At 42.4% G+C, this 11322-nt stretch overlaps 1 protein-coding gene across 9 annotated transcripts in view; it reads left to right on the top strand.

The window, feature by feature from the left end:
* The window catches only part of ANKS1B (ankyrin repeat and sterile alpha motif domain containing 1B), a 1301363-nt gene that overhangs the window by 1072081 nt on the left and 217960 nt on the right, over positions 1-11322 (top strand). The window lies entirely within an intron of this gene.

The raw sequence follows: 11322 nt of genomic DNA, 5'->3' as shown, positions 1-11322 counted from the left end.
GAGAGAGAGAGAGAGAGAGAAATTGGCATAATTATTCCTACCTCATCAGGTTATTGTGCATATCAATGTGGTCCATGATACAAAACACCTAGCAGTGTCTGGCTCAGAAAAAGGATTCAGTGTCGCTTCCCTTCCCATCTTGAGCTCTGTTAGGCAGATCGTTGGTTAATCAGCATAAATTGCTAGGTGCTAGGACTTAAAAGATCCTGTCTCTGAATATATATCCATAGTTGCTACTCCAGAGTACAGCATAACAATAAGAATGTAAATGATCATGAGCAACTTAGTTAATCACTCAAAAGCTTCCATTTCTTCATTCTTAAGACGATGGTTTTATGTGAATGACCTCCGAAGGTCCCCCGCTCTTTCCTTCGCTGGTTTTAAACTAGAGATAAACCAACCCTCTGAAGTTTTTACAATGCAACAAGGGTTGCTGCAGCTGTTTCTTAGATTATAATCACAGAAAATAGCCCAGTAATCCAGAACAGAGAAGAAAGTATTTAAGAATAAATGGCAGGAGGCCTAACGATTACAACCAGGTAGAAGATACGGAGAAGACAGATAATGTTAAATTACAACTGAAATGCAGGTGGAAATTACAGCAACAAAAGTAATACCAGCACAAGAGGCTAACAGCAGGTTCTGCATTATACAACAAAATGTCCTTTCCAAGGGTTTTTTTAAATAATTGCACTTCTGCTAGATTTGTAATTACAAACATGAATAATCCTCAGCATATATCATTTCTAAAGATAGAGGCTGTAATTCTGTTCCTGATGAAGAGCTGAAGAATAGCTCACACCGGTTGGCAAGTGACAGTCAGTAACTACCAGACAATTAGGATGATGCATCAGGAAAATTGGAGTCAAAATATCCCATGTACAGATGCTGAGTCCATCAGCAAGGGAGGGATTTTGTCATCACGTCCAGAGCAGAAGACACAGGAAAATCACATCACAGAAGGATAAAGGGCAATGGCATTGCTGCAGAGGATAGAACGATCATCACTTCCGTCCTACCTGAGTTAACTCTCAAAGACTGTGGAAAATAACGTTATTCTTAAAAGGCAGCCAAGGAAAATATTTTAAGTAGGGGGATGTGGTTGATGGAACATGTAGAGCCCTCAATATCAAATTACTGGTTTGCATGTGAACCCTGTATTCGGGTTGGACTTCTCCATGGTTTGTAACATTCATTAGTTGTAAATAGCTGATAAGCAAGTCAGGTAAATTTGAGAGTGAATGATTTAGGTTGCTTTCAGCTGGAGTCATCCTTGACTCCTTGCTTTTCTCTCACCTCGCCCTATACTCAGGAAATCCTGTTGGCTCTGCCTTCAGAACATATCCAGAATCCAAACCACTGCTCACCACCTTCATCGCTACCACCCTGGACCACTGCTGCAGCATCTCCAGCCTGGCATGGGACTGTGGCTCCTCTAAGTCAGCTCCCTGCACCTTCCTTTACTGCTCCAAAGTCCTTTCCCAACACAACAGCTAGAGTGATGCTTTTCACTCTGCTCAAAAGCCTTCTGTGGTTCCCCACTTGAATCAGAGTTAAAGCCAAAATGCTTCTGCATTGGGCTAAAAGACACACAGGGCTCCCTGTTAACCCCTGCTCTCCCTCACTTCACTCCCACCACTCCTTTCTCCTCTCACACTCCCAAGCAAGCTCCCAACTTAGGAAAATTGTGTTGGCAGTTTCCTCTGCCTAGAAAACTCTTCTCCAAATATCCACATATGCTCATTCACTCAAAAGTCTACTCAAAACACACTTTTTTTTTTTTTTTTTGAGACAGGATCTTGCTTTGTTGCCCAAGCTGGAATGCAGTGGTTCAATCATAGCTCACTGCAGTCTCGAACTCCTGGGCTCAAGTGATCCTCCTGCCTCAGCCTCCTGAGTAGCTAGGACTACAGGCGTGTGCCACCATGCCTGGCTAATTTCTTTTTTTCTTTTTGCAGTAGAGATAAGATATCACTATGTTTCCCAGGCTGGTCTTGAACTCCTAGGCTCAAGCAATCCTCCTGCCTCAGCCTCCCAAAGTTCTGGGATTCCAAGTGTGAGCCAAATCACATTTTTCAATGAGGTGAAACCTGACCACCCTATTTAAAATTATAATCAGCTACTCCCATCTTTCCCCCAGTAGCTCCTGTCACTCTCTAGTTCTTTATCTTGTTCTTGTTGGGTTTCCTGATTTATTAGATTTATTATTTGCTTTTTAAAGTCTTCCTACTGCAAGGCAGGAACCTTTTTTGTTCTTTTAATCCACATTGCTTAAAGCAGTCCTGGTACACAGCAGACAGTTGTAATTATGTGTAGAGTGAATGAGGAAATATAACAAAAAACTCCAACTCAAACAGGAGTAAACAAACAAATGAATAATGCCTATATTCCTGCATAACTGGAGATGTGTGTGCAGGGATAGGGAAGGAGCTCCACCTCCCTGTGATTCTTCTAGGTCAGTTACTTCATCAGATCGATAACAAGATGCCTGCAGAAGTTCTAGAATCAGTTTGGGATGGGGAAAGGTGACTCTTTGAGACTCTCACTTAAGGATGAGGACGCTTTACCTAGAAGCCCCAAAAAACTTCTGCCAGCATCGAATTAACCCAAATTGAACCAGTCTTGGTTGCCAGGGGAATGACGTGCAACAGTTTGCCTCACTGGGAATAGGGATGGAAAAACCACAATTGGCTTTGCTACAAGATCAACCTCAACCACGTGGTCATTTCTCAATAGGGGATGGAGAAGGTGGATAGACAGGAGGCAAACCCAGTGTCCATGCCTCAACCTTAGCCAGACAGGCAGACAGAGGGAATAGGGGAAAAGATTTGTTCAAGAAGCTGTAAAACTGAAAATTCTGGAAGCATCTCCATCGATTTTGCCTGTGGTGAAGTGCTGAATTCAGTAGCACATGAGCTTTATGATTTATTGGCCTTGCTTGAGAGTACTGGAAGTGTTGATGTGGATTGCACAGATGCCCAGCTTGAGTGTGGCAGTCTCACACCATCCCTGCTGATCCATATTCACACAGTAAATATATTGAGGAATGAATGCAAAACAAATTTGTTATTGATTCTGGTTTCACTCAAAACCAAATATAACAAATGTTTCAAACTCAGCAATTTGTAAATGGGGGAAAGGTAGCTGGAATATGAAATGCTGCTAGTTCTGTTACTTATTTTCTCTCTCTCTCTCTCTCTCTTTTTTTTTTTGAGACAGGGTCTGACTCTGCTGCCCAGGCTGGAGTGCACTGACACAATCTCAGTTCACTGCAAACTCTGCCTTCCAGGCTCAGGCAGTCCTCCTACCTCAGCCTCCCAAGTAGCTGGAGCAACAGGCGCATGCCACTACATGCCAACTAATTTTTGTATTTTTGTAGAGATGGGGTTTCACCATGTTGCCGAGGCTGGTCTCCAACTCCTGAGCTCAAGTGATCCGCCCATCTCGATCTCCTAAAGTACTGAGATTATAGGCAGGAGCCACCATGCCCAGCCCTTCTGTTACTTTTTGTTTGTTTAATGCATGATGCAGGGTTGGATGGAGACATATGGTACATGAAATCTGGAATCTGATATTTCTCATTCTGCTATGTTTTGCCTTCTACATAAATATACAGAAAAGCTTATCACCCCTGCGGATCTCCAGTTACTGATCAATCCTCCTGCTATCTCTGTGCTGTTAAAAAAGCAGTGGGGGATAGGAGAGCCTTGTCTAATCAAATTAGAAAGATAAACAAAATTTCTGAAAGAAGAATGATTAAGAAGAAAAGAGTTTGGACATAATTTATATGCACAATTGCAAGGCAAACAGTGAGCAGATTATAACAGGATCCCGTCTATTCATACTGTGAGCGGGACTTCATGGAGATAACTCATGAGCAGTTAGATTCCTACACATAAACTCCCACACAACTGATACTGTGGAGATGTTTCTCTTAAATCCACATAGCAAAAGAAGCATTTGACTTTTTATCTCCAAGAGTATTTCATTCCATGGTTTGAGTGTTTGAGTCTTGGATCATTTTTCTTTTTTTCAGGGGCAGCAAAGAGACAGACAGTAGACAGTTGGGATAGGGACATGGTTTTTTGAATACTGATAAATATAAATGACTATATTTCCTAGTTTGTATGCATATATAATTGTGTGTATATTTATTTGGTAGGCAGAGAAATCGCCCCTGTGTTCTTCCATTTGCATTGCTCTAAAGGAATGCCTGAGGCTGAGTAAGTTATTAAGAAAAGAGATTTATTTTGGCTCATAGTTCTAAGCTATACAGGAAGCACGTTGCCAGCATCTGCTCCTGGTGAGGGCCTCGGTAAGCTTTCGATCATGGCAGAAGGTGAAAAGGAGCCAGAGTGTCATGTGGCAAGAGAGATGCCAGGCTCCTGTGTGTGTGTGTGTGTGTGTATGTGTGTGTGTGTGTGTGTGTGGCGGAGTTTCACTCTTGTTACCCAGGCTGAAGTACAATGGTGTGATCTCAGCTCACTGCAACCTCTGCCTCCTGGGTTCAAGCGATTCTCCTGTCTCAGCATCCCCAGTAGCTGGGATTACAGGCACGTGCCACCACACCCAGCTAATTTTTGTATTTGTAGTAGAGATGGGTTTTCACCATGTTGGCCAGGCTGGTCTCAAATTCCTGACCTCAGTTGATCCAACCACCTCGGCCTCCCAGAGTGCTGAAATTACAGGCATGAGCCACCATGTCGGTCCAGACTCTTTTAAATAACCCCCTTTTGTGTGAACTAATAGACTGAGAACTCATTCATCACCAAGGGGATGGCACTAAGCCATTCACAAGGGATCCACCCCAATAACCCAACACCTCTCAGGAGGTCCAACCTCCAACACTGGAGATTACATTTCAACATGAGGAATTGGAGGAGTCGAACATCCAAATTACATCAACCCCCAAAGATGTCTACATCCCACTCCCCAGAATTTGTGAATATATTAGGGTAGATGGCAAAGGTGGGTTAAAGCTGCAGATGGAATCAAGGTTGCCAAACAGTTGGCCTTAAGAAGACTTTTTATTCTGGATTATTTTGGTGGGCTTAATCACACAAAGGTCTGTGAAAGTGGAAGAGGGAATGAAAAGAGGAAATCAGAGACATAGTAGCATGGGAAGAACTCAGCCTGACGGTCTTGAAGATGGACGAAGGTGGGCACAAGCCAATGAAAGAAGCTCCCCCTCTACAGATGAAACATGCAAAGAAATGGATTCTCTCCTAGAGCCTCCAGAAAAGAATGTACCCTGCTAACACCTTGGTCTTTGTCCAGTAAGATCTGGGCACATATCTGATAACAAATTTCCATTGTTTTAAGCCATTAGGTTTGCAGCAATTTGTTATAATGGCCATAGAAAGTTAATACAGTTATCATTTTAAAGCATCATACATTGCAAATGCAAAGGTACTGAAATAGCCTTGAGTTTGCAACATCCTCAGATGCTTAAGGAAGTAGATTAAAGGCTGAACAAGATCCAGTTCAATCCGCCTTATCAAACAGGAGCACATTTCAGGAATTGAGCTCTGCTATCTGTGTTTATGGACACTTCAAGAAATAGCAGTGTACTACCCAGTAATCACAAGCCCAAAGATGGTTGAACAGTATGTACAATTGTAAGAAGATAAAGGAAACAGGAATTGTATTTGCTTTTCATACATAGGCAGATTCTTATTTCTATCTCTTTTTGCCTGAGTATAAGAAATCTTGTCCATTTTTTAAGACTGAAATTTTCTCATTTGAACTCTTCAATATTCTTGTATTTGGTGTTGTTTCCAACACTGATCTTCGTATGTAAAAGAGGGCGATTCTGATAGGAGTCACAATCTGTTGGGGTGTTTGAATTTTCTCATTTGAACTCTTCAATATTCTTGTTTGAGGTTTGGCGTTGTTTCTGACACCGACTCGTATTTAAAGAGGACGATTCTCACAGGAGTGTTTGATGCATAATCATTCCATTATATATTCAACAAATATTTACTTGACCCTCACTGTGTGCAAAGCAACGTGTCAGGCAACGTAATTCAGTAGTGAGCAAGCTACATTCAGCCCTTGCCTTCATAGAGTTTAAAGTCTAGTTGGAAACACAGACATATACAGGTAATGACAACACAGTGTGGGGAGTGCTAGAACAGAGAAGGACACTCTACAGAGGCGGACCTAACCCAGACTTGGCAGGTGGAGGATGAGTAGCTGAAGCCAAGGATTTCCAGAGAAAGCTATCCCCTTTGCACTGCCTTCATCAAGTGGCTGACCTCTGCTTGCAGAGATAGGTCTTGTTCATCCTTATGTCTCTTTCTGCTGTTCAGCTTGAAGCCCTTGCTCAAAAAGTCATCCTGTTCCTGACTACAGAATGATACTTTGGCCATTCACGAAAGTCATATAAGGGACAATTCAAAATATCTTTCCTTTTTCTTCCCTCCACCTCCACCCCCGAGAGAGGGTCTCACTCTGTCACCTGGGCTGGAGTGCAGTGGCACGCTCTCAGCTCACTGCAACCTCTGCCTCCCAGGTTCAAGTGATTCGCTTGTCTCAGTCTTCCGAGCAGCTGGGATTACAGGCAAATGTCACCATGCCCAGTAATTTTTGTATTTTTGATAGAGGTGGGGTTTCACCATGTTGACCAGGCTGGTTCAAACTCCTGACCTTGCAATCTTCCTGCCTTGGCCTCCCAAAATGCTGGGATTACAGGCATGAGCCACCATGCCCGGCTCAAAATATCTTTCAAAGTTATGGTTCAATATGTTTTTGAAACTATCCTACTGACAGTTTTGGCTGTTGACGTTTAAACTTACTGTGCCACAGCTGGCCAAAGAAACTTTTGCTACCCTTTCTCTATATATATTCTGCCCATCACATTTTGACATTTCCTAACAAAATAAAAATAATATTTATTTTCCTAGTCATACAATAATACAAGTTAATTTTAGATGGGAAATTAAAGAAAAGGATACATTTTTAAATGTTTATGTTACCACAGTCCCGCTACCACGAAGGGCAGATTTGCCCTGAGTTTTTTTTTAAGGACATACAGTCAATCTTCATTAGTCACAGATTTTGTATTTGCAAATTCCCCTACTTGCTAAAATTGAATCATAACCGCAAATCAATACTCACAGTGCATTTCAGTTATTTGTGGACATGCACATGTTCAGAGCAGCAAAAAAAGTTGAGTTGGCTGATGCATACGTGCCCAGGTGAAGTCAAACAAGGGAATGCCTCGCCTTCTTGTTTTAGCTCTCATACTGTCAACAAGTATCTTTTCTAAGATCTACTTAGTGCTGTATTTTTCATATTTGTATGCCTTTTGTTAGTGGTCTCGTGGTTTAAAATGGCCCCAAGCACAGAGCTGAAGCACTGTCTGGTGTCCAAAGCACAGTAAGACTGTGATGTGTCTTGAGAAAACGTGTGTTATCAGATAAGCTTCTTTCAGGCATAAGTGACAGTGGTGGTGTTTGTGATGTCAATATTAAGTAATCAATAATATATATTAAAAAGAGGTCTTTAAACAGAAATACATATAAAACAAGGTTATAAATTGATCAGTTGACAAAAACATTGTGACCAGAGGCTTCTAGGAGCCTAACTCTGTATTTCCCCTAGGTGCAATGATTCAGTATCCACAATTCAGTGTTTGTAGTGACCTTATAGAATATAACTACCAGGCCGGGCGCGGTGGCTCAAGCCTGTAATCCCAGCACTTTGGGAGGCCGAGACGGGTGGATCACGAGGTCAGGAGTTTGAGACCATCCTGGCTAACACGGTGAAACCCCGTCTCTACTAAAAAAAAATACAAAAAGCTAGCGGGGCGAGGTGGCTGGCGCCTGTAGTCCCAGCTACTCGGGAGGCTGAGGCAGGAGAATGGCGTAAACCCGGGAGGCGGAGCTTGCAGTGAGCTGAGATCTGGCCACTGCACTCCAGCCTGGGCGACAGAGCGAGACTCCGTCTCAAAAAAAAAAAGAATATAACTACCATGAATAGTAAGAATTGTCTGTGTTTTCTGTATGTCAAAAAGGAGAAAGAAATCCTACCATATGTCAATTTTTGTGTCCTACTTTTTTCTCTTAACTTTACATTCTGAGCATTTTTCTTTTTTTTTTTTTTTTGAGACAGAGTCTCGCTCTGTCGCCCAGGCTGGAGGGCAGTGGCCGGATCGCGGCTCACTGCAAGCTCCGCCTCCCGGGTTCCCGCCATTCTCCTGCCTCAGCCTCCCCAGTAGCTGGGACTACAGGCGCCCGCCACCTCGCCCGGCTAGTTTTTTGTATTTTTAGTAGAGATGGGGTTTCACCATGTTAGCCAGGATGGTCTCGATCTTCTGACCTCGTGATCCGCCCGTCTTGGCCTCCCAAAGTGCTGGGATTACAGGTTTGAGCCACCGCGCCCGGCCCACATTCTGAGCATTTTTCAATGTTAGTAAATATTTTCTGAGATATGCCTTTCAATGACATATTCAAACAAATGGATCTCCATGATTTGTTTTCCTCTTGCTAGACACTAGGTTATTTCCAAAGATCATTCTTATGCATATGTTCTTGTGTATCTCATTGATTCATTTGTTGCCTCACTCACTCATTCAACAAATATTTATTTAGCATTTTGTCTCAGGCCTCCTGCATAAGAATTCAAAAATAAGTAGTACAGACACCAATCTCTGCTCTCATGAAGCTTATCATCCACTGAGACAGATAATAAATATTTACACACAAATAATTCGTGGTAATAATAAGTGCTGATAGAGACAAGTACAGGAAGCTACAAAAGGCCCATGGAAGGCCTGACCTTGATCACAGAAGGCTTCTGAAGTAACAGTTTCAGCTGAGCCCTGAAAGAATTCGGGACTGAAATGCACTAGATGCCTAGGTTAGAGATAGAAGAAAGGGATTTTCTTCTCTCTTCCTCTCTCCCTCTGCACCCCACTCCCCACAGCACAGGCCAAGTAGTGCCTCAGTAGGCTGTGCCTTTCGTGTGCCTGTGACCCAGGGTCAGGCTCTCATCTGGCTGCCTGTGCACAGGCCACTACCGCCCTTTGCTCCCCTCTTGCCCCCACCACATAGAGAGCAAAGACCTGGAGGAGAAAGAGGTGGTTAGGAGAGACTCAGGGACACCTGCCTGGAGTAGGTCCTGCCAGTGGACCCTATAGGACCCAACTGGCAGAAGAGAGGGGTGAGATGTAACTGCAGGCCTGCTCAGGATGGGTCCTGAACTCAGCTGCAGGGTTTGGTTTATCACTGGCTGTGGCCACCACAAATATCTGTCAAAACTCCCTCCCTGTGCCCTTTTCCCCAGTAGAGCAGCTCTCTACTTGCTCTCAAAATCATCTCTCACCCTTGTTTGAAAGACCAAATTCAGAGGACAAATGGCTATTTAGGGGCATCAGTGTGCAATGTGAAAAAATCAGTAGTACTGAAGTCAAGAACCAATTAAAACATTTGTTGGCCTCTTTCCACATCATAGGGGCAGCGTGACTTTTACGGGTCCAGGTGTCCACTTTGCTAGGGAAGCTTTGAAGCCATTTTCTTTAAGAGTGTTCCTCCAAGAAATATGTACACAGAGAGAACTTGTGACAATTTGAACACCAGGGAATTAGAATGTGCAAAGCTTAAATTATTGGGGGATTATTAAGGGGACTATCAACCTGAATTATATCAACCAGAATTTAAAAGAAGTGCAGTTTGTACTTTCTAAAACGTTAGCACTAAGTCTTACTGCTAACTAGCCATTGCCACTAGAGGTCCTGCCTGCCTGACTTCAAGGAAAAAACAAGACTCGTAACTAGTCCCTGAGTGGTGTGATTTGTAACACGTGGCACTTAAGTGCTTGGAAATATTTATTCTCTTAAAAACATTAACCGCAGTGACCAACGGCATACTATGCATCTGCTTAGCAAATTCTTTCTTAGCACAAAAGAACTTCAGCCAATTTATAGGCTACACTTTTATCAATTCCAAGACAGCAATGCCCAAATTAGTATGCAATGCAAATAGGTAATTTCTATCAAGAAGGCTTTGATATCCATGATGCAAATTAACAATGACTTATGTACCAACTATTCACTCTGATTCTCTATAAAATCCAATATTGACAACATATGCACTAATCCTAATAAGATTTCTCAAAAACATCTTCATAGAAACTTCTAATTCCATACACTTTAGGATAATATTAGCTGATGCTCACTCACAGTTTTCACCCTGAGATGCAGTTTGAGTCTAATTTGGCACCTTACTCAGCTGTCTGTAACAGTCCCAAGGTGAAAAAGAGAGGGAGGAAAAAAGGTGTTAGTTGCAAAATCAGGATCTGACTTAATAAACTTTTGCCTTTTTGTTATCCTGTATGTTATCTTGTTAAAACTCAACATGATTTATTATCATTAACTTCCACTGCCTTCTCACCAAGGCTTTTTCCATTTCATTGCAAATGGTAAGCACATTTTCACGTTGCCCAACCCCCATAGTTGATGGGTGACTTCCCAAGTTCATCCTCTGCTCAGCCTTTGTCAATGTCTTCAGCCACTCCTTCCAAGAAACTGTTCTAGTTTCTGCAACGTGATCTATTCTTAGCCCATGCTGGCGAGTCTTAAGCTCTCAAGTTTTCATCGAAGTGACTCAGTACTAGTCTGGTCTCAATAAATAACTGCAATTTGTGTGTGTATGTGTCTTCCCCCAAGGACACATCTTAACCTTACAAAGACAGGATATTAAAGAAGCTTTCACAACTGCAGTTGCATTTTCAGGAAGAGCACTCTGCCTTAGGTTTTCCCAAGCACCTTTCTTTTTCTATCCATGACATTTGAAACAATGGTTCTTAGCCCTCGCTGCACATGAAAATCATCTGGGGAGCTTTTAAAAACCACAGATGCCTGACCCATATCCCATACCAGTTGAATCAAAACCCCTATGAGCAGAGCCTGGGCACTGATATTTTTGAAAGCTCCCGGGGTTGAAAACCAGTGTCCACAAGTGTCAATTAGGCTTTGTTTTGCTCACGTCTCTTGATCAAGATTTTTAATAAAGATATTCCACTGAAACCTTTGAGAATTTAACATAGGTTAATAATAATGACTATTAACATTTGCCTGGAGATTTTAAAATGCTATAGTACTCTCAGAGCTTATTTGCTATTTGCATAGCTAATCAATATTTATGAAATACGTACCAGGGACCATTTTAGGTTCTAAAACAAAAAAGATTTAAGAAGCCATGGCAGTTGCCCTTGATATGGTTTGACTCTGTGTCCCCACCCAAATCTCATCTGGAATTGTAATCCCCATGTGTCAAGAGAGGAACCTGGTGAGAGGTGATTGGATCATGGGGGCAGTTT

The sequence above is a fragment of the Colobus angolensis genome, unplaced genomic scaffold (assembly GCF_000951035.1).
Source record: "Colobus angolensis palliatus isolate OR3802 unplaced genomic scaffold, Cang.pa_1.0 Scaffold10, whole genome shotgun sequence".
Classification (NCBI taxonomy): domain Eukaryota; kingdom Metazoa; phylum Chordata; class Mammalia; order Primates; family Cercopithecidae; genus Colobus; species Colobus angolensis.
The sequence above is the reverse complement of the archived record's forward strand: the minus strand, read 5'-3'. Positions and strand labels throughout refer to the sequence as shown.